At 35.9% G+C, this 27,635-nt stretch overlaps 1 long non-coding RNA gene across 18 annotated transcripts; it reads left to right on the top strand.

Moving 5' to 3' along the window:
• Positions 1-4,468: 4,468 nt before the first annotated feature.
• Positions 4,469-27,136, top strand: LOC145048159 (uncharacterized). Of its 18 annotated transcripts, none has more exons than XR_013682749.1 (7): positions 4,477-5,186; positions 5,517-5,572; positions 5,704-5,859; positions 19,574-19,730; positions 20,096-20,212; positions 25,545-25,609; positions 26,943-27,136. It is a non-coding gene; the product is annotated as an uncharacterized LOC145048159 (long non-coding RNA). The 18 variants fall into 18 exon arrangements; XR_013682747.1 differs by having other exon boundaries at positions 19,539-19,730; XR_013682748.1 differs by having other exon boundaries at positions 19,509-19,730.
• The last annotated feature ends 499 nt before the right edge of the window (positions 27,137-27,635 follow it).

Genomic DNA, 27,635 nt, shown 5'->3' with positions numbered 1-27,635 from the left:
GTGAAAAGACCCATACCGGTTGAAAGATAACAAAGGATCCGAAGGGACTTAGAGATTTGGAAGAGACTCACCGAGTCGAAAGGGACTCAGGGGTGAAATAAACTCGTTACATGATTTAGTATGATATGTATGGATGATGTGTATGTATGGTATGTGGTATTTGGGGGAACTCCCTAAGCTTTGTGCTTAAGAATTATATTTAAATGTTGTTCAAGTACTTCCGGTTCTAAAGGGAATGGCCCGACATGATCGCATCGCATCCATCTGTGTTTGACAATTTATAATATGGGATTGTAATTTGATAATGGTTTTTCTACGGTGACATACTTGATGGTTTGGTTGATTTTAAACAGAATTTTTACTTAATATTTTTGGGATGTTACAAGTTCATATTAAAAAAAATAAATGTTAATGGCTCTCATCTAGTAAAGCAATGCGATTTTAGACTCAAGAAATCACAAATAAGAAGGGATCAATAAGAAATCGTTTGGAGAAGTGGATGTGATGGATTTTGGAGTTTCGATTGAAATCGATTATTATTGATGGTTTTTATGAGCCTTGAAAATAGGAAATAAATAACTCACAACACGCTAGGTAATCGTAATCTCGCTTCCGAATCCTTTTTGGCATATGATAAGGACTATTGTCCAATAAATTCAGCTTAAAAACAGTGGGTTCTCGCAATATAATCCAACATAAAAAGAGAAAACAGGGGGCCCTTTGGCATTTGGGAACCCGGGGCACTCGCCTAGCTTGCCTTGGTCTATGGACCGACCCGAGTTATCTAGGATCATCTTCGACCATATATTTTTTTACATCAGAACGTACATTCCAATAAACCATCTTTCAACTTACTATCTTCTTGCTTATTTATATTATATGTTTGTATAAAATTTTATAAAATACTTTATTATAAAAACGACAACAATATTAACTACTTTTGTATTATTAATTCAAATTAGATGTAGTTTTATTAAAATGGGATGTCTTAAATAATAAAAGTATATTTACGAAATTTTTTTGTATAGTTATATTTAATTAATGTGAATTGAATATGCAACATAATTAAAGCTGTAAACGTACCGAACGTTCAATGAATTGTTTGGTGGGAAGTTCATTTGTATTCGTTTATTTATTAAATGAATGAATATGAACACAAATTCCTATTCGATTAGTTAAAGATCGAACATAAACAATGGTCTCTTTGTTTATTTATGTACGCGAACGTTCATTTATGTTCGTCCATTTAATTTAGTTTGTATTTATATATGCGTAATTGTTTTTTATTACATTAATATATCATATGTTTGTTATGTTCATAAATGTTTAATTGTGTTTTTTTTTAATCTTCATTTGTTTATGTTCGTTTAGCATATTTACGAACATAAACAAACGAACATGAACAAAGTAATTTGCTAAGTGACCGAACATTAAAAAAAAAACCGGTTCGTTTATATGTTCATGTTCGTTTGTTTGTTCGACTAATTTAAGCGAATAAACATAAACAACCATTTTTCGTGTTCGTTCGTTTGTATACAACCCTAAACATAACATTATAATGAATAGTTTTATATTTAGGATATATATATATATATATATATATATATATATATATATATATATATATATATATATATATATATATATATATATATATATATATATATATATATATGGTAAAGGTTCAAATAAGAATAAAAAAAGATTAAGAACCGTACGAACCATTAAATCAAATCTATCTTTCCAAATGATAAATTCTTTCAAACTCTCCCACCTTTTTTGAACAACACTCATTCCTTATTACCACCACCATCTACCAACGCCGGCACAACCGTAGCCGGCCGCTTAAGCTTCGCCGGAATGTCAAGTCAATCATGTTTTTTTTCTCTTCAGATCTGGAACCAAAACAAAAAACAACATTATCGAGGTGTTTCAGCTTCAGATCTACCGTCCACCGCCTGTCATCTCCGACGACATAATTCTGGTGACTCTTTTTTTTTTTTTTTTGAGTTTTTTGTTCAGATCTAACCAGATCTGAATGATTCTAGTGATTTTTTCTCATCTCTGATTGTGTTCCTAGTCTAGATCTTTCGAGATGTTGTCAGATCTAGAACCTCCACTTACTGATCTACCATCAGTTCTGCCTCCACCTTCAGATCTAATACTTTTTGTCACCGGAACACTAGATATTCCTTATCATTGTCTAGATCTGCAAGCTCTGGTCTAGAGTTATGATTTCTACCACCACCGATGTCCAGATCTGTGAGGTCCGACAATATTGAAAGAGTTTAAACGAGATCTTGTGACATGTTCTTCATGTTGCACATTTGTTTTTTTGTTCTTCATCTCAGACCTAAGAAATTTGGTTGTTTTTTTCCTCAGAAGATATGGATCTGTTCTTTCCGTTAAAATCACTACCGTCAAACCTCTCCGGAGAAACAAAAACATCACCTGACTTCAGAGATGATGAAAATCTGATATATTTGGTCAGCTCTAATGTTTTATGGTGATTATGGATAAGAGAGATACAAAGTGTTTGATGAAATGCCTCAATGAATTGTGGTAAGTCAAGTCATTAAGATGTGAAATGTGTTTTCTATGTATTAATTTGTCTAAGTTATTAAAGCTTAGGATGTGTATTTTTTTTTGATGTATTAAGTGTTGAATTAATGTCTAAAATGTTGAATTAAGTTGTGAATTAGTGTTTGAAATGTTGTATTAAACTATGAATTCGGATTTTTTTTTATCCAGATCTGATTTTAAAGGGAAGGATATTGGCGATGTTAGGACTGATGGTTGATGGTGGTGCTTGTTGATAGCTGCGTACGATAGTTGGCTGTGTTGATACTGGTGGTGGTGGTAGAGTAAGCATCTTCTTTGTCGATTTCAGATAAGTTATTATGTTTTATGATTAATGTATTTTTTTATGTTTGCTTCTGAAATATGATATAATTTATTTATGTATTAAACTGTGAATGAGTTTTTTAATACCTTCAAATATGATATTATACTTGTAAATGACTTGTGAATGTATTGTATAAAATTGTGAATTTTGTGTATTACGTTGTAAATTTTATTTACGACATAATATATTAAATTTTAAATTTAATATATAGAAATGTCTACATGTATTAACGTATAAATATAAGTTTTAATTTTAAAATATGGTTGTAAATATAAAAAAAAAATTGTCTTAAATTGTGAATTTATTATATTAAGCTCTGAATTTGTATACTAAACTGTGAATTGTTTATTATGTTGTGAATTTTATTAACGACTTAATATATTAAATTCACAATTTAATACATAGAAATGCCTCCATATATTAATATATAAATATAAGTTTTAATTTGAAAATATGGTTGTTAATATAACTTTTTTTTTTGTTTTAAATTGTGAATTTATTATATTAAGCTGTGAATTTTATATAATAAACTGTACATTATTTGTATTAAGGGTTTCAACTTGATATTATGGTTGTGAATTTATATTTTTTGTATTAAATTGTAAATTTATTGTAATGGCTGTGAAATTTATGTATTAAGCTGTGATTTTTCTATTTTAAACTTTGAATTAACTACATTAAGCTGTGAATATTTATTTAAATTGTGAAATTGGCTATATTAAACTGTGAACTTTTTGTATTACATTGTGATTTTTGTGTTTAAAAATATGAATTGACTGCATTAAACTATGAATTTTCCGTTTAAACTGTAGATTAACTACATTTTGCTGTGCATTTTTTATAATTTGTGTTAAAATATAAATGATTTATTTATAAATTTTTGTGTTAATTTTCTTATGAATATATTTATTTTTTTTGTTATATAAATTTGTAAGAATCCACTAGTTTTTATAATTGTTTTGCATCAAATTCAAAACGAGTGAATTAATAGGCTTAATTAGACTGTGGATGTAGTATTTAAGTTGTTGATGCATGACTTTCTTTACAGATCTAATTTGGAAGAAATGACGGCTACTATGTTGATACAGGTGGTTGGTAGCAGCATGTGGTGGTAGAGTTCGAGTTTTTGACTTCTTTGAATTTGTAAATTAATGTAAAACAGTTTGTATTAAGTTGTGACTTTTTTGTATTAAACTATAAATTGACTGTGTAAAGTTGTATTTTATATAAGTTTTGTGTTAAAGTATGTGAGCATATACGAATGAAAATACTAGATTGTAAAAATTATAACTTTGCCATTTTCGTCCAAAAACACAAAAAATTAGGATTTTAACATGTTTAATAAGAATATCTTGTAAATATTTACTAATTAATTGGGGTTCTTAGGGTTCAAAATCTTTGATGGTTCTCATTTGAACCACTCCCTATATATATATATATATATATATATATATATATATATATATATATATATATATATATATATATATATATATATATATATATATATATATATATATATATATATATATATATATATATATATATATATATATATCGTTACCCTTTACTATTTGGGGTTGCTTTCCTATTTCTAATCTCCATATGTGGTTAGGAGTCGATGGACTCAGGTAAGGTCCTATAATCGCCTTCTCTATAGCTCTCTGTTTGTACTTTTAAAGATGTATATGTGGTATGTACATAAGGTGTTCTATGAAATGTTTTTCTATTTATTTATGACCGGTTATTGCTTTTGTTTTGATTTATTTACCCTAACCGTTTGTCGACGTCGCTTCATTTGTTGGCGATTTCCCCTAAACCAAGAAAACCGACAAGCCAAGAGTGTCGATTCATGATGTGCGTCTGACTGAAGATCCAATACCAGGTATTTGTCCTTCACTATAATCGATTGGGGGCTTCTTTCGTTTAGTAGACGAGTTTGAGACGGAATCAGTAAGAAGGAAGAATGCATATTGACGCTGCTGTCGGTGGTGGTACGACGATATCGATTCCTGATAGCGGTGGCTGGAGGAGATGTGACGGTTGAAATTTCCTCATGGAATTTCCACTCTTAACTTATGTTTTCTGTCAGGAATTTACGTCTTCCACTATATAACTCTTAAAGTAAGAACATTTATATGTTACCCGGTTTGATATATATAGGTGTATGCATATAAGATTTGGTTCTTAAGGAAGAAAACTAGATTATGACTTGAACTGATGCGGTTATTTCATGTAGATGGCACTGGTGGTTACTAGATTGGTAAACTTTACAAACCTGGTAATAAATCCTTACTTCTCTTTCACTTTCTCTTCATAATTTAGTCTTTCTTAAATTCTTTTTAATATATCACTTATGTTCATGAATATGTGGTAGCTTTGAAATAACAAATTAGAATGCATTCGTTGATATTGAAGAATGATATTTATTCTATGATTTCAAATCTTTTACATCTATCTTGATTGTTCATACATACACATCATAGGTTGTGGGATTCAAATTTTGAAATCTTAATTCCTTATCTCTGTTTTCGTTTAAAACAATTTTCTTGACATTGTCCTTGATATTGCTGATTGATCCACTCAAACTTTGTTAATGGTTCTGTTGCAGCTTCTAAGAATGATGATTGGAGTGACCATCTCAGTCAGAAAGGGTGTTATTTCAAGGTGTCATTCAATTTGAAAAACTCTATACACCAACTCCTCATATAGGTCGTGTCCATAGTAGATATGTTATTGTATGCATAATTTATTTTTATAAAAGTACAATAAAAATATATGCTAATTTTTTTTGGAAGGATTCAAATGACTGAAGGAATCACGAATTCCATTCCATGGAAATGCATCAGTCGGAAAGTGTGCAAAAGATGAAGAGCAAAAAGCAAATGATATTATACAAATTGCTTGGTCTTATATTTAAAAGGAAAATGTTTTGCCACAAAATCGTTCGTTTGGTAAGTCTATTTTCTTTTATTTTAATAGATTTACTTTGATATTCTAAAACATGGGACTTAAAAGAGGAAAAAAGATGGATTCATATTTCATCATGTACATGATTTTGCATATTCATTAAATTATCTAAAATACCCAATATATTAAAACATTTTGAGTAAAAAAAATCGTTTTAAAATTAGAAAAATCTAAAGATGTCAAAATCAATACACAACATAAGTTATAGCATAAAAACGTTACAGTCCTCACCACTATTGCTAGGTCTTCTCTTTAATCACTTAGCATGTTATTCAAGTTCCAACAACCTTAACACCGCTACTTGTTATGCATATAAATTGAGTGGTTCGGGTTGGGAAACCTGGTGAGATGAATAGGATTTTCAATCCTACAATGTTATTATGATAATATTCCATAATCAATAAACCTGAAAAACCAATTGTTACAAAACAATATAGACATATAATCAAATGAAGATGTCTATAAGGAAATGTACCCATACATACCCCGCCCAGTTGATTATCACGAATCCTAATCAACGATCATATGGAAGAATTGCCTTGCCTGATGAATCATTTAAACAACTGTCTGACTATACAGCTAGGGGATTCCTTGGCCAGTATAAGTCATAAAAGGTCACCATGAGGAAGATGGGGTACAACGAATGAATACACAATCCTTTCTCCTGGATAGTATGATTCATTAACACCTATAGGTAATGAGCCTGCTAGTGTTCTATCAGATTGTCTAGAATGGTCCGTGGTCGTCATCTTACTCCGGTAGATGACTTGTACGGAACCCGCACCTAGGCTCGAGATAGTGTCACAAAAACATAAATCTCATTTCCATTCCAATCTCACACACACCCTATAATTAATACTATCCAATATCTAATTTATCAAATAACCCTATTATGTAACCCGTACCCCAACATGTGATAATGCCATAAAACAGAGCTGTACTCTCCCTTCCAATCTCGCAAACATCGCTTTTATGCTTATTAACCATTTATTCAACTTATTTTGAATTCAATGTCCCTTTTAAGTCTTAGTTTATAACTAGACCAAACTATAATATAAATAGTCGACTCTCAATATGAATTTATGCAAATGCAATCATTACGACATAGGGTATAACTAAGCACTTATTCAACTTACTTCAAATTAAGGATCATTTATAAGTCTTAATTTATCACTAGACAAGACTATGATGCATGTAATTAACATCCAAAACCTTTACCCAAGTTTTATGAAATACTTTCCATCCACAAATATTTATATTCATCACAAAATTCTACCGATAAGCATTTGCTATATCTTAAATCTTTTTAAGTAATAATACTTATGATAAGATTGTCACGTTATATAACTAAGAATACTTTTAGAACTTATACAATTGTATCTAGATCGCACAAAGTGATATGTAGTATTATTCCAAATAATAGACATTTAATTTACATACAAATTATACTATCAACATAGAATACAAATAACAAACGTTCAACATATATTTAATCCTTTAAGTATCCAATACTTATATTAAATCGTGCTCATGAAAGTAAGTATCCACTCACCTGACTGAGGTGAAAGATCCATGGTTAGTTTAACTCCTCATCTAACACTTCAACTTTTCTCTGATTTTTCAATAATCCCAAGAAATACAAAGTTCTATCAAATAAGGAATAACCAGGTAAGTGATGGGTATTATTCAAAACATGTAATCCTATGTATGCATGCAACCCTAAAAAATTTTGATCTATGTTATCTCTAATTGAACATACAACTTGAACAACAAAATAGAAAACACTAGCATACTAGTATATAATCTAAATACACAATTAGGGTTAGAAGATTCATACCTTGATTGTTATATAGTAATAAGAATACAAATCCTTGTGTTGTTGAAACCTTGAGAGAAAGCGTCACAATGTCACGCCTCTAGTGGTTCACACCCAACACTAGCAAAGGAGAATGATTGAGAAGGAGGAGAGAGACTCAAACTTTCGGCTAGGTCTTCCAAGGAACAAGTAGCCAAAAATTGTAGGGTTTAGGTTGTTTATATAGTGCAGTCAAGAAACCCTAGATAAGCCCTAATCCAAGATTATCTTAAACCAGACAGTTATCCACTTTCTTGTTTATCTACCAAAGACCATTCTAGAAACCCTTAGGCCATAAGAAAACCGTCCAAGGCCTATGGAGGGTTCTAGATTGCCTCTTGCTCAACATGAACAATTGCACTTCAGTCCCTACACTTTTAATTAATTATTTTAATCCCAAAATTAATTATAATTAATTTTTGATTAAATATTAATTAAATATTGTTATTTCTAATTAATATATTATCTTCATAATATATTAATAAATTATTTATTTCAATTTATTAATCAAATAGTAAATCAACCTATTTCTTCAAAATCATCATGTCTAGTTGCAAGTCTTGAGGGAAACCCAAAAGGATTGTGGTACTATCAATTTAAGTATATACCAATTATAGTTATAGTCTTAGACACCTAATCAACCAATCTCCCACTTAGATAAGTCAAAATAACTATAGTTGTGAGTATCACTTCAAAACCGATTAGCAAATTGTTGCTCTTAAAAGCCGTTTGTGAATTTTGGCCTAGTCAGTTACATGTCCTAAGATAAGTGATCATATAATCCTCGTTCTGCAAGATATCATGTAGACATGAGAAATGGAACATAATCAATCTCATTGTCCAATAATTTGTTTCCCGATTCCTTATTTGTAATAACAAAGGACTACTAACTAAACAAAACAATTTAGTCCTGGCCTGGCTCAACACTATAATCAACACCAAATCATCAAGGGGTCCAAAGATATCGGTTTTTCTCCTTATGGATGCAAAGGAACATATAAACTTTGACTTATATGCTTGTACTATTTACTCATCAAATTATGCACAACAATACAATTTATAACATCAAATTACTAATGCGTTTACACATCCTCAATGCACAACCAACTCGTAAACAACAACTCATATATCTTCGCTTAAAGATTATAAGATATTATCGTCTCATAATTAATTATGGTAACTTCCATGAAGTAATTATCTGATTGGGGGTTAATCAAATACTTAATTTCTCTATTTCAAAGTACTCACGAATATTGCAGCAATACCATTGCTACGTCTAAAACCCCTTTAGACAATCTACAATTCAATTCATGATAGTCTTGATTCACTACTTACTTCCAAAAGTATGATCGACGGTGGATGTTTGAACAATTCAATTATTCGGGAAGTAAAAAACGCAAAATGAAATAAAAAATAAATAATAGACAAAAGGTAGTAATTCAACTCATAAATAAATCTCCATTACTTAATCACCAAAAAGCAATTACATTAATTTGTTACAAGTTTCTAAATATGTATCTAACTACTAAAAATAATATCATCCTTCAGAGTAATGCTCCTAGCATATTGAATGTTCTTGGCCCTACTCAGACCCTTTGTAAGGGGATCTATTGGATTCTCTTTTGATGACACCCTCTTCACGACTAGATGACCTTCTTCTACTCTATATCTGATGAAATGGTATTTTCTATCGATATGCCTCGATCTGCCATGATCTCATGGTTCCTTTGTTAAGACAATTGCCCCTTCATTATCACAGAAAATCTCCATTGGTTCATTGATAGATGGAACAATTCCAAGATCTCCAATGAAGTTCTTTAACCAAATTTCATCCTTTAATGATTTGCTCACTTCTGTGTACTCTGATTCACAGGTATAATCAACTAATATCTCATGTTTAGAACTTTTTCAAGTTATTGCTCCTCCAATAAGGGTAAACACCCAGTCAGATTGAGAATGAAAGTTGTCGTCACTATACACAGTTACTCTTAAGTTATCCCTGCCACCAAGCACAATGACCTAGTCCTTAATTCTTTGCAGATACTTAAGAATATTCTTAACTGCTATCTAGTGAGCTATACCTGGATTAACCTGATAACAACTGACCATGCTCAAAGAAAAAGCCGCATCAGGGCTAGTACATGTCCTAGCATACATGATAGATCCAACGACGGAAGCATATAGAACTCTACTCTTTTTTTGTAACACCATAAATTTTCAAACAAACTTTTTTTCATTTTCAAAACCACATAATTATCAATATCACATTTCAAAACCAAAATAGTCAAATTGTCAATAACATAGATTCATAAATTGTCTGATAAAACCAAGGATCCCCAAAAACATAAACTCCATCTCGTGTGTACAATCAAGCCGACGCCTTCCCGTGATTTTGAGAAGTACCTGAAACACATATCACATAACATGGTAAGAACAAAGCTTTAGTGAATTTCCCAAAATACCACACACATGTCATTAGCCTCTTATGGCTATATCTCAATAGAGACCCTCCGATTAATGTGTCTCAGTAGAGACCCTCCAGTCACACAACTCGGGTTGGATCCTCCGATACTAACTCAATGAAGCTTAGAATAATACACAACATAAATCACAAAGACATAATGCAGGATATCACAATACTCAGTAATAGCATACAAGACCCTCCGCACACAAAGTTACCACTCATGGTAAGTATAGTGAGAAGACTCACCTCATAAGCAAGCAAGTAAACCTCGTACCCCTCGAACGGTCTAATCCCCGCCTACATGTCGTAATCATCTCTAATTAACACTTATAACCATAAATCTAAAAAATTCAGTCAACCTCTCTCTCTCTCTCTCTCTAACCCTTGGAATGGGTAAAAGACCATTTTACCCTTCCATGGTCTCCATAATCTAAGTCTTGACCAAACCCTAAAAGTCAACATAAGTCAACACTCGAGTTAGCAGTCCCTGTTGACCCAACTCGTCAAGTGCATCTATGTGACTCGTCGAGTCCTCTCATTTCCTCAGAAGTTTCATGAAAATCCAACTTAACTCATTGAGTTATCTCATCAACTCACCGAGTTACACATGTCTAGACTCGTCAGGGAAAAACCCTAACCGACTCGTCGAGTCCCTTCAGACCATTTCCTCATTTAGACGTTTTTAGGCAGAAGTGATGTCTCATACTCTGGAGCTAGCCTTCTAAGGCTCACTTATCACGTAAAGTTGCAAGCTTTACGTTCATGCTTGGAATATAGGTCTCAAAAATGCCAAAACAAGCTCCATAAAGGGTTCCATGCATGGAGAATTGCCCAAAAGTTGATAAATCTTGGATATTTAGGCTCATGGGACCTCCTTTTGTCCAGATCTGGAGTCTCAACTCCATGGCAAGTTCCAGCAACTCAGAAACCACAAGATAAGGGGAAAATCCCTAAAACTCTCTAGAAAGTGATCTATGAAGATAAATGCTCAATGTGGTAGCTTTTTACCTCCAAAATGAAGCTAGCACAGAGAAGCACTTAGTCCACAAGCCTCTTCTCATTCCTCGACTTGATGCTCTTCACTCTCCTTCCAAATGTGCACTGAGAGTCGGGATGTTACAATTGTCCTCCACGAGAATCATACTTTTCCCTCGAAATCATCCTCCGGAAACAACTTGGGGTACTTCTCTCTTATCTCGGACTCCGTATCCCAAGTACACTCGAATCCCTTCCGATGTTGCCACTGAAGCTGAACCAAGGGCACCTCTTTATTCCTCAAGACCTTTACCTTCCTATCCTAGATCGTTATTAGCCTCTCAATATAGTTCAAGCTCGCATTCACATGAATGTACTTTAATGGGATCGTTGTCGTCTCATTGGCTACACACTTCATTAGCTGGGACACATGGAAGGTATTATGAATCTGACTCAACTCTGCAGGTTGCTCCAACCGATAAGCGACCTTACCCACTCTGGTGGTCAACCTGAAAGGAGTAATGTATCTGGAAATCGGCTTGCCCTGCTTCCTTAATCGAATAACCCTTTCCATGGGGAAACATTCAGGAGGACAAAATATCCAACCTGGAACTCTAACTCGGATCATCGTCGGTCTACGTAACTCTTCTAACAACTCTAGCCCGTTAGTAACCTCTGTCTGACCTGTTGGATATGCTCTATCATCTTGAGCACTATCTCAGTGCTGCCCATCACTCTCTTCCCTACCTCCCCCCAACAAATTGGAGTCCGAAACCTCCTCCAATATAAGAGCTCAAAGGGAGGCATACCTATACGGGAATGGTGGCTATTGTTGTAAGAAAACTCAGCCAAGGGCAAGTAAGTGCCTCAACTTCCCCCGAAGTCCATAACACATGCACATAGCATGTCCTTGAGTGTTTCAATCGCCCGCTCGCTCTGCCCATCTGTCTGTGGGTGATATGCAGTACTGAAGTGCAACCGGGTACCCAAATCCTCATACAATTTCTTCCAGAACCTGGAAGTAAAACGCACATCACGATCTAAAACTATCGATGTCGACACTTCATGCCATGCCACCATCTCTCGCACGTAGATCTCAACCAATTTCTCTACAAAAGAGCCCTTACTGATAGCCAGAAAGTGAGAGCTCTTCGTCAACCGATCCATAAACATCCATATCGCATCGACACCTCACGCAGTCCTCAGTAATTTGGTGATAAAATCCATTGAAATCTGCTCCCACTTCCACTGGGGAATCTCTAGAAGCTGCAAAGGGCTATGTGGATGCTAGTGCTCTGCCTTGACTTGACGACAGGTCAACCACCTCTCAACTACCCATGCCACATCTCTCTTCATGCAGGGCAACCATTAATCCCTCTTCAAGTCCAAATACATCTTGGTGGCTCTCGGATGAATCGAGAATCTCGACCTATGGGCCTCCTCCATCAATATACGTCGAGCTTCGCCCGTATATGGTACCCATATCCGACCATGGAAAGTCATAAGCCCCTGACTATCCATCCCAAACTTAGAAATATGCCCAATCACCCGCTCTTGCGTACGTTCTCTGGTCTCATGGCCTCCACCTGGACCTCCCGAATGGTATCTCAGACTGGAGTCATCACTGTCATCCTCATGCACACGTCTCAGATCAGAGCACTCACTGCTCTGGAAATCAGGGCATCGGCTACCACGTTAGCCTTGTCGGGGTGATACAAAATCTTGCAATTGTAGTCTTTCACCACATCCAACCACCTCCTTTGTCTCATATTTAGATTAGACTGATCAATAAAGTACTTCAGGCTCTTATGATCTGTATATATGGTACACCAGACACCATAGAGATAATGGCGCCAAATCTTGAGGGCGAACACCACCGCCCCCAACTCCAAATCGTGGGTGGGATACCTTGTCTCGTGAGGCTTCAACTGCCTCGATGCATATGCTATCTCGTTCCCGCTCTGCATCAACACAACACCCATCCCTGATATAGATGCATCACAATAAACTACGAAGTCTTCCACTCCCTCGGGAAGGGCTAACATTAGAGCTTTGCACAATCTCTGGCCAAGAGTCTCAAATGAGGCCTGTTGCTTAGGCCCCCAGACAAAAGTAACACCCTTCATGGTCAATCTGGTAAGTGGAACGACAATCTTGGAGAAAACCCTGATAAATATCTAGTAGTAAACTGCCAGGCCAATAAAACTCTTGATCTTGGATGGGGACCTCGGCACCTCCCATCACATAACTGTCTCAATCTTGGACGGGTCGACCAAGATCCCATTTTGATTAACAAGGTATCCTAAGAACTGGACCTCTCGTAACCAGAAATCATACCTGGAGAATTCGGTATAAAACATCTTCGACCTCAATACCCCAATAATCTCCTGAAGATGCTCCTCGTGTTGCTCTCTGGACCTCGAGTACACCAAAATGTCATCGATGAACATGATCACTGACATGTTCAACATGGGCATGTACACTCGGTTCATGAGATCCGTGAATGCTGTCGGTGCGTTGGTGAGCCCGAAATGCATCACCACAAACTCATAGTGCCCATAACGAGTCGTAAAGGCCGTCTTCTGAATATCCTCCTCACAAACTCTCCTTTGATGATACCCAGATCTCAAATCAATATTTGAAAACCAAGATACCCCCTACAACTAATCGAATAAATCATCGATCCTCGGTAGTGGATAACGGTTCTTGACTGTCAGCTTGTTCAACTCCCGGTAATCGATGCACATCCGACATGAATCATCTTTTTTCTTTACAAAAAGGATCGGCACTCCCCACAGTAAGCTACTCGGTCTGATAAAACCCTTACCCAGCAGCTCCTAGAGCTGCGAGGATAACTCTTCAATCTCAGGCGGCGCAAGGCGATAGGGTGTCTTGGCAATAGGCGCCGCACCTGGAACCAAATTAATCCGGAACTCCACCTGCCTCTCTGGAGGCACACCCGACATTTCCTCGGGGAAAACATCGGGGAACTCAAACACTATCGGAACCTCAGAGATAGAAGTTGACCTTCCCGTGGCAATTCACGTATTCATCATGTACGCTAAAAAGCCCATACACCCCTTGCTGTAGATTCTATCTCTCCCTAGCAGCAAAGTAGAAAGCCGATCCATATTTGGTTCGCTCTCCATACACAGTAAGGATTCCCCCACTAGCGTCTCGTATAGTCACCAACTGACGCTCGCAGTCATTTACAGCTCCAAAACGGCTCAACCAATCAATGTCCACTACGACACAGACATCACCCATCGCTATTGGCACCAGATCTATAGGAAACTTAACACCAAAAACCTTTAACACACATCCCCAAAACACATTAGTGGCAAAAACCGCATGCTCTTCGGCTATAGAAACCCTCAGAGGTCGAATCAATGCCTCGCGTCTAACACTAATGTGTCGACTAAAGGATAAGGACACGAAGGATCGACTCGCACATGAGTCAAATAACACCAAAGCAGGCACATAAATCACAAGAAAAATACCTATATATAACACAATATAAGCATAAACAAATCTCAAAATAATAGGAATAAAGAATATACGTACCAACCACGACATCAGGTGCTACCGGGACCTCCTCCGCTGTCAGCTGGAATGCTCTCCCACTAGCTCTTGGGGTCTCGGCCTTTTTCGGACAGATATCAGTAGTACACAAGGTAGAGGGATCAGAAGCCTGAACTGATCTCTGAGTAAGCTGAGGACACTCGACCTTTTGGTTGCCCGTCTGATTGCAATGAAAACAGATCGGGAATCCCTTAGGCTCCGCGTGGCTCTTGCTGCACTTTCCACAAGTGCGGCCCTTCTGGCCTCCCGCCCTCGCATCAGCGGGCTTATCCCGCTTCGTCATAGGCTGCAACTACACTGGTCTCCGGTCTCTCCCTCCTCCCTAGCCTATAACTCTAACTCAATCTCCCTCCACCTGGCATTGGTCTGAAGCTTAGCTAATACCTGGTATGATGAGTTCACCACGAAACTCCAATATATCCCTCCTCAGTATGCTCAGATATTGGCTCACATGTGCCTTCTCTGAAGACATGTGCTTAGGGAAACACAACACCCTCTCATGGAACATCTTCGTGATCTCGGTCACAGTTTCTGTCTTCTGCTCAACAGATAGAAACTCCTGGGCTAACAGTTCCCTCTTCACCTGGGGAACATACTCATCTCGGAACAACTATGTAAACCTCTCCCATGTCACTACAACATGATCTGCAGAGTAAACCTAGTAGTCACGAAATTCCACCAGTCCTTCGCTACCAAGCGAAGATGGTTCAGTGCAAATCGAACTCTCGGGTGATCTGGGCATGAACACGTATAGAAACATCCATCAATATTAGAGATCCATCTCATGGCAGCAATCAGATTCTGTGTCCCATCAAACTATGGTGGCTTCATGTTGCTGAACTCTTAGAACAACGAGTAACCTCCCTGTGTCCTACTAGCAGCTACAGCAGTAGCAACTTCCATAACGGTAGCATAACGCTCATCGAATGTGTCAATCAACATGGTATTAATAAACCCAAACATCTTCTGTATAGCCTCTCTAATGACTGCGACCACCTCCTCATGAATGATCCTACGGATCTCCTCATCACTGACACTGCTGCTCTCGAGGTTGTAGCGTGTACCCACTATAATGTCTCTAAAACACAACACAAAAAATCATCCAAGACTTGTTCGAGCATACTTACACTCGATTCCCATCCCTACATGCTCCTTAGTATCCTAAGGATGCTTACTTGGGTCGCATATAAATCCGGTGCTTTCAGTAGTACAGGCCCAATACTACCTTCCACACGAACCGATAGTTGCCCCAAGTCCTCCTCCTAGGATCCTAATTCACAAGTACTCTATCTCTCGTGGATATCAACTACTCTCTCAGTAGGCTCCTCCTACTAGGTTTCTCTCCTAGATTATCCCTCATCTGAAACTTTTTCTAAGAGATTCCAACTAGATACTCCTACTCAACATATACTCAGGGCAAATAACAGATAACAATATCTCTTAGGCTAATCCATCACAAATCAGGCAACTCTAGACCTAAAATATGAAATACCTAGCCTATTCTCTAGCATGCATCCTTAGTATCTCATAAATATTTCATAATATAAACAACTAAGGGTATTTTGGGAAATCACCATCTGTGCTATGGCTGATTGTACACACTGCTCCATCTTGTTTCTATTTAAAAACTCTTACTCATTTTTAGAAAAAATCATTTCTCTTTGAAAATTTCTCTCAAATCCTTAGTTTGAGTTCAAACATACCCGAAGGCACATCCGAATCCCTCAACCCAATGCTCTGATACCAACTTGTAACACCGTAAATTTTAAAACAATTTTTTTTCATTTTCAAAACCACATAATTATCAATATCACATTTCAAAACTAAAATCGTCAAATTGTCAAAAACACAGATTCATAAATTGTCTGATAAAATCCAGGATCTCTAAAAACATCAACTCTATCTTGTGTGTACAATCAAGTCGGCTCCTTCCCGTGATCCTGAGAAGTACTTGAAACACATATATATCACATAACACGGTAAGCACAAAGCTTAGTGAGTTCCCCAAAATACCACACGTATCTTATTATCCTCTCATGGCTATATCTCAATAAAGACCCTCTGGTCAATGTGTCTCAGTGGAGACCCTCCAGCCCCACAACTCGGGTTGGACCCTCCGATCCTAACTCAATGAAGCTCAAAATAATACACAACATAAATCACAAAGACATAATGCAGTATATCACAATAGTCAGTAATAGCATACAAGACCCTCCGGTCACACAAAGTTACCGCTCATGGTAAGTATAATGAAAAGACTCACCTCGTAAGCAAGCAAGTAAACCTCGTACCCCTACAACGGTCTAATCCCCGCCTACATGTCATAATCATCTCTAATTAACAGTTATAACCACAACTCTAAACAATTCATTCAACATCTCTCTCTAACTCTTGGAATGGGTAAAAGACCATTTTACCCTTCCATGGTCTCCATAATCCAAGTCTTGACCAAACCCTAAAATTCAACAGAAGTCAACACTCGAGTCAACATTCCCTGTTGACCCAACTCGTCGAGTGCATCTATGTGACTCGTTGAGTCCCCTTGTTTCCTCAGAAGTGTCATGAAAATCCAACAGTTGTCTCATCAACTCGCCGAGTTACACATATCCAAACTCATTGGGGAAAAACCTTAGCCGAATCGTCGAGTCAGAGCATCGAGTCAGCTCACCGACTAGTCGAGTCCCTTCTGACCATTTCCTCATTCAGACATTTTTAGGCAGAAGTGATGTCTCATACTCTGGATCTCGCCTTCTAAGGCTCACTTATCACATAAAGTTGCAAGCTTTAATTTCATGCATGGAATCTAGGGCTCATAATGCCAAAAGCTTGATAGAGCTTGGATCTTTGGGCTCATGGGACCTCCTGTTGTCCAGATCTGGAGTCTCATCTCCATGGAAAGCTCCAGCAAGTCAGCAACTCAGGAACCACAAGATAAGGGGAAAATGCCCTAAAACTCTTTAGAAAGAGATCTATCAAACAAAATTCTAAAGGTGGTAGTTTTTTACCTCCAAACTGAAGCTAGCACAGGGAAGCACTTGATCCACAAGCCTCTTCTCGTTCCAAGTCTTGATGCTCCTCACTCCCCTTCCAAATGTGCACTATAAGCTTGGATGTTACATTTTTTCTATCTCTGAATCAGTTCTCGGGCTCTGAGTCTTACTCAGTTTAGTATTACTCTGTATAGGCAGTTCTCCTTTCTTGGAATTTTTCTTACTAAAATGCTTTAGTACCTTATCCAATTATGTACTTTGACTAAGTCCAATCAGCCTTTTACTCCTATCTCTAAAAAACCTTATCCATAGAATATAAGTAGCCTCACCCAGATCCTTCATAGTGAAACACTTTCCAAGCCAAGACTTAACCTCTTGCAAAGTTGGAATGTCGTTTCATATGTGACAACCCATTTTTTCAAATCAATAAAAGTCTAAACTACAACTATGTACAAGTAAATTCACAACCTAACTTGTTGTTATAGTAACTTTAAATGCCAAGATTGCATGCTTATTAAACCTATATGTAAGTATATATGCAAAATAGTTTTAACGCAAGCAAATACTAGTCCAATACTTAACTTAATATAAGGTTATTAAGGGTTTAAGGTAGTTTTTGGTTTTGGGAATCTTATCCTAAAACCAAACCGTAAACACATGCTTTTGGAATAATCAAATCCGAAAACCCGAGATGATGGAAAGCTTAACCGTAAACCCTTTTCCCTTTGACTCAAAACTGTGAACCCTTTTCCCTTTGACTCAAAACCGTGAAACCTTTTCCCTTTTGACTCAAAACCGAAACCTTCTTCCTTGTTGACCTTAAGGGGCGAAAACTCATCACTAGGAGTTATTAGATCCGAAAACCTCCTTTAATATATATTGTTTCATCTGAAAACACTCCTAAATATCTTGATATCTTATCCTAATTCAACTTCCCTATGTGATAATTCCAGTAACCAATGCAAACATCAACTTAACCTCTTATCTATTATTTCATATATAAGCCACTCTTAGAAACATTCTCACTTTAACATCTCCAGTAAATGAAAAGCTTCCCCATTCTCTCTCAAGTCTCAAACTGATTTCCTTGCATTTACAAGATCCAACTACTGCATGAGACATTACTTCAAGTTTGATCACAAGTTTTGGCAAGATTCCTATAGAATCATAGTGTTTTCACAACCATCTTACTATTATCATTTCTAGTTCCATATAATTTACACATTAATATGTGATTAATCTATTAGGATACGACTATTGTTACGTGTTCTAAACTCGAAGTTCACTGTTTCTATCCCGTTAACTAAACCGCTATCACATTCGAGGTGAGTTCATACCCTACAATTTCATAACTTTTTCTATGTTTTAAGGGGGAGAATACAAGTAAAACACAAGAGGTTTGTGTTAATATAAAAATTATGGTTTATATTTTATTACGTTTAAATATCTTTTACGTAAGAATATCAAAGATGCGACATAACGTTTATCCAAATTACAAACGGTTAAATGCAAAACATATTCAAACGAAATGGTTATCATTTTCAACAAAACAATACCTTTTAAAATGTAATAGGTATAGTTTGAGAAATATGCACATTATTTTACCTTTCAGAGCAATGAAATGATTATATAAAAATACCGTAATTTTTATATACATATTAAATATGATGAAATGGGTAACAGTTTCATGGATGAATATTTTCATTAACAAAACACGTATCTCAATGGAAATTTGTGACTCATTTGTCTTCATTGTACCTACCAAAGGTATTCATGGAAGTCCTGTTTTATAACCAGAGTCTCCTCCCGGAGAGCATGATACTTGTGTATAGATCTATACAGGACTGATGATCTCGCACCCTGGCTGTTAGCTACAGCACGACCGACAGATTATGGGTGAAAAACATCATATCTCTTCGACGCCTGAAGAACGTCGAGGCAGGCAATTCTATAATATCATGGTTATGTAAACTCACATGATAAACAACAGTACGTTATTTTACGTGAAATCAATAATACGCTTATTTTACGTAAATACCCAGCTCTTCAAACGGTTGTATTCACAAATAAAACTACATGTTATTAAACTAAGTATGGCATATATACTTGTATCTTTCGGTCTTGGAAACGTAAAAGACTACAGTTCAGTTTTATGGAAAATATAGGATTTTCCAGGATAAACACTCTCATTTTCATAATCAAATGAATTGCAACTCATCTTATAGAAAATATCGGATTTTCTGGAAACAAACATGATTTCATCTCATTAAATGGAATATATTTATTTATAGAAATGCTTATGAACTCACCAACTTAAATGTTGACACTTTTTCTCAAATAACTTATATTCTCAGGAAATCAGTAAAATAGGTTATCAACAACTTTTGAAGAAGTGACGCTAAGGCGTTAAAGAAATCTTTTGACATCATAATGTAATTGACATTTTGGAAACATGTAACACATACAATGATGTAAGCTTTTCAATTACATATATGAAGGTTGTGTTTACTTTCTTTACTATTTAATTTTTATGATATTGCACATGACGTCCTCCGCCCCCGAACGTTTCCACCTTTCAGGTTTGGGGGTGTGACATCCTAGAAGAAGTATGTCATCACCATACAAAACTAGGAAAGTTACTATACTCCCACTAGCTTTGACATATACAATAGATTCTTCTTCACTTATAGACAAACCAAACTCTTTGAGTTTCTCGTCAAAACAAAAATTCCATTTGTGAGAAGCTTGTTTCAATCCATATATCGATTTTTCAAGATTACACACTCTATCTGGATACTTTGCATCCACAAAACCCTATAGCTGACTCATGTAAACATCCTCAGCCAATTTCCTATTAAGGAAAGCAGCTTTGACATCCATCTTCCAAATTTCATAATCATGAAATACAGCTACGACGATCAGTATTCTAATATATTTAATCTTAGCTATTAGTGAGAATGTCTCATCATATTCAACCCCTAAGATTTGAGTAAAGCCTTTCGCAACCAGTCGAACCTTGAAGGTGTGTATCTTTCCATCATGTCGGTCTTCTTCTTGAAGATCCATTTGCACCCAACTGTCTTACGACCTGGTACATTGTCAAACAAATTCCAAACTTGACTGCCATACATGGACTTGATCTCACTGTCCATTGCCTCTTTCCACTTGGCTGACTCAGGGCCTGCTATGGCTTCCATGTAGTTAACTGGTTCCATACAAATTTACCAGTGTACTATCACTGATAAACGTATCACCTTCTACAGTAATATGGATACCATACAACACTGGTTGTATTCTAACTTTAGTGAAATGCCTAAGAGTTAATGACTTTTCAATTGGTTCAATTGGAATTTCTTCCTCAGGTTGAGCCCTAGTATTTTCAAAAGTTCTTTTATCGTTTGACTCTTAAATTTCTGTAAGATCAATAGTACTCCCACTATCCTCTTTGCATATGAGCTCTCTCTCTCTCTCTCTCTTTCTCTCTCTCTCTCTCTCTCTCTCTCTCTCTCTCTCTCTTTCTCTTTCGAAATACTCCCCTTCGTGCTATAAAAACCACATTCTCACTAGGTTTGTAGAACAAATTTCCAAAGGAAATTTGTGGGTAGCCGATAAAAATACATCTCTCACTTCGTGGTTCAAGCTTTTTGTGAGTCTCTCTTCTAACGAAAGCTTCACAACCCCAAACCTTGATATGTGCTAATGAGGGAACCTTCCTTGTCCACATCTTGTGAGGTGTTTTGGCAACTTTCGTTCCTGTGACAAGATTAAGAATATGGATGACAATCTCTAAGGAAGACCCCATAAAGAGACTGGAAGTGAAGCTCGACTCATCATAGAACGAACCATGTCCAACAAGGTTCGAGTACACCTCTTAGCTACACCATTAAGTTGCAGTGTCTTAGGAGGGGTCAATTTCGAAACTATTCCACATTCCTTGAGGTAGTCGTGGAACTCAATACTAAGATACTTACCGCCTCTATTGGATCTAAGCATTTTTATTTTTCCGACCAATTGATTCTCGACTTCTTGTTTGAACTCTTTGAACTTTTTAAAGGTTTCTGACTTATGCTTGATTAAGTAGATATAGTCATACCTGCTATAATCATTAGCAAAAGTCACATAGAATCGATTTGCATCCCTATTGTGGATCTAAAGGGCCCACACACATCTATGTGTATGAGATGCAACAATCCTTAACCTCTTTCACAAGAACTAGTGAAAGATGATTTTTTTTCATCTTTCCCAATAGACAAGACTCACATGTGTCATCTGACCTTAATTCAAATGATTCCAATACTCCATCCTTTTGGAGTTGGGCCATGTGTTTATTTTTGACATTTCCAAGATGATAGTGACACAAGCACGCTTTGTCTATAACATTAGACAAATCAATAAGAAAAAAAACTATTTTCTAAATTGTCTACAATGATCACAGTTTCATACACACCTTTATAAGGTAAAGCTTCAAAATAAAACACACCATTTTTATAAGCATAAATAGAACCATTCTTATCATCAAAAGAGTATCTAAAACCTTATTTAAATAAACCATGAAATGAAATTATGTTTCGTGTCATCTCTGATGAGTAGTAACAACTTATTAAATATAAACCTAACCCAATACTAAGCGCTAAGCTATTAACTCCAATATTGGTGACAGGTGAAGATCGCCTATTTCCCATGATCAAGTTCACCCTTCCATGCTCCACATCATCACTTCTTCTTAGCCCCAGCAAATCAGAACAAATATGAAACCCACATCCTGTATCAGGGACCTAAGAATGATAATATGATGAGTTATCAGATAAGATATTGTAAATATCTGCAACTATTAGCTTCACCTTATCATCCTTGATATCCTTCAAGTATTTTGGGCAACTTTGTTTTGAATTCCCTTTCCATTGCAATAAAAGCAAGTGGCCTCCTTAGGATCAGAGACAAGAGGAGCATCAGAACTGGATTTTCCTTTGGGTCTTGTACTTTACGACCCAGCTTGAGACTTTCCCTTCCAGTTTTTTTGGGAGAACCTTTCATCTTCTTCCCTTTCCCTTGCCATATGGCCAGAACAGGTGCACCTATAGGAGATGAAGCAATAACTTTTCCCTTCATTCCCACTTTAGCTGTTTGAAGGAGGTTGTACGATTGTGACAAAGTAGTTTCATTGTTATTGCTCAAATAATTGGTCAATATGAACTGATCATAACAACTTGGCAGAGATTTCAACACTATGTTGATTGCCAGCTCTTCATAAAAATTCACATTGAGCTTGATTATCCTATCCACGTATCGTTGTATTCTAGAAACATGGTTGCTCACAGACTCTCCATCCTTCATCTTACTAGCAATGAGGGACTTTACCACCTTGTACTTTTCTTGACGAGCTCACTAATAATATTTCTTCGTAAGGTCATTGATCGTCTCGTACGGCCAGTAATCATCATAGTGCCTTTGCAATTCTGGATTCATTGTCGTCACCATGATGCACACAACTTTTATGGAAACATTATAGTATTTTCTGTAGGCGAACATTTCTTTAGAAGTGGCCTTCATTTCGTCAATTTCATGCAAAGGTTTTTCAAGGACGTATTCCATGTCTTTGAAGCGAAGAGCCATTTTGATGTAATGCATCCAATCGTTGTAGTTCGTGCCATGCAACTGCACCTTTGGGTAGATGTTTAACAGAGATAAGTTGTTTTTTTTTGTTGGAGGAAGTGGAACCAGAAGCATCAGTTGGAGTAGACATCTGAAAGAGTAGGAAAGAAAGTTTTAGTTAGATAAGAACAATCCTCAATATAACATGCAAAATGAAATATCAAGGCTGGGATCCAACTAAATAATTTACAACTTAGAAAAGGGATGTCGTAATCTCATTGTAAATTACATAAAGGTAGGTAAATGACGATTTACCAATTTCACTATCGAAAAACGAAATTTAAATGAATTTAGTTTTTTAAAAAGAAATTCCTAGATCTTTTGAGAATCATTGAACTTTTCAATGACATGTTTAATCTCGATTATGTGCTTCCATTTGTGATTGGGATACCGAGGATCACAAACAAGATGTGAATAACCGCGCAAATTAACTTGGTACTCTCGATGTCATTTATTGTAACGATACAAAAATCCTACCATAAACGATGTTAGTTTTTCCATTACTCAAATGACTATTTAAGAAAAATATTTTAGCTTTATGAGGTCAAAATGGAATAAATTAACTAAAATAGTATTATTTAATATCTAAAAGAATTAATCGAAATTAAAAGGTGTGAAATTTAATGAAATTGATTTATATAATTATTAGGGTAAAAATAATTCGCTTAAAGGTGTTTTATGAATTGAGGGGATAAGGTGTCATTTATAGAAATCAGAATTTGTCAAAATACTAGGGTTAGTGTAAAAAAGGTGCATTGTGGAGAATTAAGGGGGTAGATGGAAAAAGTTTGGAGTAACCCCCAAGGAGAAGGATCGATCCTTCTCCTTGTGTACCTCCATTCACGTGCGTTCATAAGGGAAGAAAAAAACAATCGCCATCTACTACTTTATGGTCTACTTCGATCGATCCTAATCCAAGAAAAAAAATTGAACCGTCTCTTGAGAGGGTGAGTGTGCGATGAAAGCATCAAGGAGGAAAGAAAAAAATGATCTGTATATTGGGAGGAGGAGGCAGCGACGAACCTTGAAAAGAGGAAGTAGAGAGTTGCAATTTTGGAACAATTCGGGGTCTAGGAATCATCCTTGGTAAGCCTCTAATTTCTTTCTTGTGAAATTCATTAACCAATTGATGATAATTGGTTAATTGTATTGTCAATTTTTCTCTCTTTGATGTTATTGTCAATTCTTTCTTCCTCCTTGAAATCCTTCAATGTTCTATTGGGTAACTCCATTCTTATTGAGTGTGTTTTGGTGATTTGTTGATGCCCAAATCATGTTCTGAACACACTCAAGAATGATTTTGATATCTCTTTGAATTACTCTTTTGTTGATTGTCAAAATTCACGTTTTTGTTATCTCATATTCATGAAGGAATTTTTGGTTAATGGTTATGTGTTGGACTCTTCATAAGATCATCAAAATAGTTTTCAAGTATATTCAGATATGTTAATTAGTGGGAGAAGTTCAAACCCAAGTTGGTTTTCTCTTTTTAACATCATATGTTGTCTTTCCTGTAAAGACAATGTACTTTGGGCCATGGTCGGAGGATAAAACTATCTTTTTACATCCATGACATATTTCTACTGATATAGACTAGTTTCTCAGCCATTTTGGTCGATTTGGGTGATGACTTAATGGGTTAAGTGGGCAAAAAGTCCTTGAAATCCAAAGCTGGAAAACAGCAAAAATTACCAATTTGTCCCTGTATTGGAAAAATTATAGAAAACTCACCAGGAATCGAATTAATGATCCACAAATTCTAAAAGTTTTCATTTTGAGTCTAGTTAATCCATGAATATTTTCAGGACCTTTTTTTGCCTCCAAGTTAGGTGAAAATCTCCTTTTTCACCAGCTGGCAAAGTTTAGTTACATTGATAGGCAGTTTTGTAAAAATCATATAAAATTGTAGAAAAGCGATTTGGACCTTAAAAAATACTTTATGAAAAGATAAAGGTCTGAACTTCGGGAATATGAAGTAAAAATGGAAGTCAACAGGTTCCAAGTGTGCTAAAATAGCTCTAGATATGTGGCTATTTTGGGGTCCAAAATTGGGAATTTTCTAATTGTTATTTGATTTATGTGTTTGGGTTATAAATTTATCATCTTTGGCATTGTAGAACTCCAGTAACCTTGTTATTTGAAATGTAATAGGGGAAAGGGTGATACTTCAACCAATACAAGATTTGAAGTGTGAATTGGTCACATCTTTAGCAAAGGTGAGTCAACTTTGTGGTTTTAAAAGTACATTGTTAGGAGTATCCCATATCTTAGATGGATTGGGATGAACCTAGTCATCTAGGATGCATGTGCCCCTTTTGATGAGTGATTGTTATGCCATTATTGTCGATATGGTTTATGTGTAATGGTATCTAGGATGTTGCATGCTAGATTCCTCTTTGGTTGATGTGAGATGTGAGCTAGGCTCATACTAGTTAGAATGATGTGTATGAACACTATGTGATGTGGGCATGTTAATACTTGTTTGAAAATATTTATTTAAGATGTTTTAGGGCAAGCATTCTAGAGTGTATAATCATTATTGATGTGTTGTGTATGAAAGTAGTGTGTGATGTAAATTGTAATAACTTCATGAAATTACTTGTTTGCATGAAAATAACCCTTAAAGAGGTAATATGTTAATAAAAGAAAATTCATAATATTTACGTGATTACTTAATAGAATAAAAGTGTAATTCCTTATTTAATTAAAGATTATTAAATTAAAAAGGGGAACACACTAGTGGGGGCGAAGGGTAGTAACCTAGTCATAGGTATATAACCAATCAGTATATTATGATAGCCTAGTGGGTTGAAAGATACCTATTGGATAAAGAGCTTAAGCCAAATTTGATGCCGACTGGTTTCTCTAGACAACCACTCAGGACATGGTCTTAGTACACCTTGGTATACCGGGACTGGAGTGATGTGGGTCAAGCAGTAGGACCAATGCAAACATCACATGGGATTTGGGAGGTGTATCTGTTGGAATTGGCACCGCTCGTACCAATCCTTAATGACAACTTATGTATACATAGGTACACAGTCAGAGTAGCGAACGGAGCACACCGGGAGCAATGATTATGGGTGAGAGTCGTGCCTCACTTAGTGCATTGGGTCGCGTCGGTCATGTTAGTAGCGAATGGGGTCTTGCTTTGGGGTTTTTGAGGTGAATAAATAGACCCCAACTAGGAGGTAATACTTTACAGCGGTGAGTGGTGAGTAATTATTAATGGAAATCCGAGAAACAAAAAATTATATCTTAATATTTAAGCGGTGAATCGATAAGATTAAATTAGTTAAAGTGGCACTGAGGAGAGTAAAAAATAAAACAAGCTCTAACTGAAGAATTAAAATAAAATTGAGCTAAATGTGTGTTTGTTATGTGGTGTGATGTTGTATATCTTGCTAGTGAGTCTTTGACTGTGTGTAGATGTTTTGTGTGAATCCATCTATGATGTGTGTGTTGTCTTAACATTGTGCTATATTGACTCACTTAGCTTATGTTTAACACTTGTTCTTTGCTTGTTGACTTTCTTTGTGTGTTGAACAGGTAGCTTGACATGATGCCTTTGTGAGGATGAGAACCATGGGGTAATTTTATTAAGTATCTTTAGTTATGATACCATTTGGACATGTTGGGTTTTCATTAATATTTTTTGTGAACTTTAAGTTGTGATGGGTTTGTTTTGACATGAAAGTGACATTGGTAATGTTTTCAAAATAATCAAAATAAGTATTTTGCAACATATTCTGTTGAATAAATGTTTTAAAAATAAAAATGGGTGAAAATTCACAGTGTTACATTTATCATCTCATTTGAATGTGTCGGTTAGTCACACGCGCTCCATTAATCAACGATAATTTACGAGACACACATTGCCACTCTTTATTCGTCCATATTAGTGTGTCGGTTAACCACACACGCTCAACTAACAACTCATAAAGTGCAATGTGTAATTTCATGGATTAGCATACAATTTCACATTTTTTCTAAAGTAACTAAAATTGAGAATTTTTATAAAAATATGTTTAGTTACTTTATAATTCATTATAATTATTTATGAGGATTAGTTTGTCCTATCAATCCCGTTCAGCTAAAAACCCTCCACAAATCAAGGGAGCAGTGGGTAAGAGTGGATACATAATGGCGGTCATTTTATAGACCGCTTCCTTAAACTCCCCTTATAGACCGGCCTCGTGAATGAGGCATACTAGCAGTTCCATTGACTTATCTTATATATAT

Source organism: Lactuca saligna, chromosome 5 (assembly GCF_052625555.1).
Source record: "Lactuca saligna cultivar CGN05327 chromosome 5, ASM5262555v1, whole genome shotgun sequence".
NCBI classification, from domain to species: Eukaryota; Viridiplantae; Streptophyta; class Magnoliopsida; order Asterales; family Asteraceae; genus Lactuca; species Lactuca saligna.
This window is presented reverse-complemented; position numbering and strand designations above follow the sequence as displayed.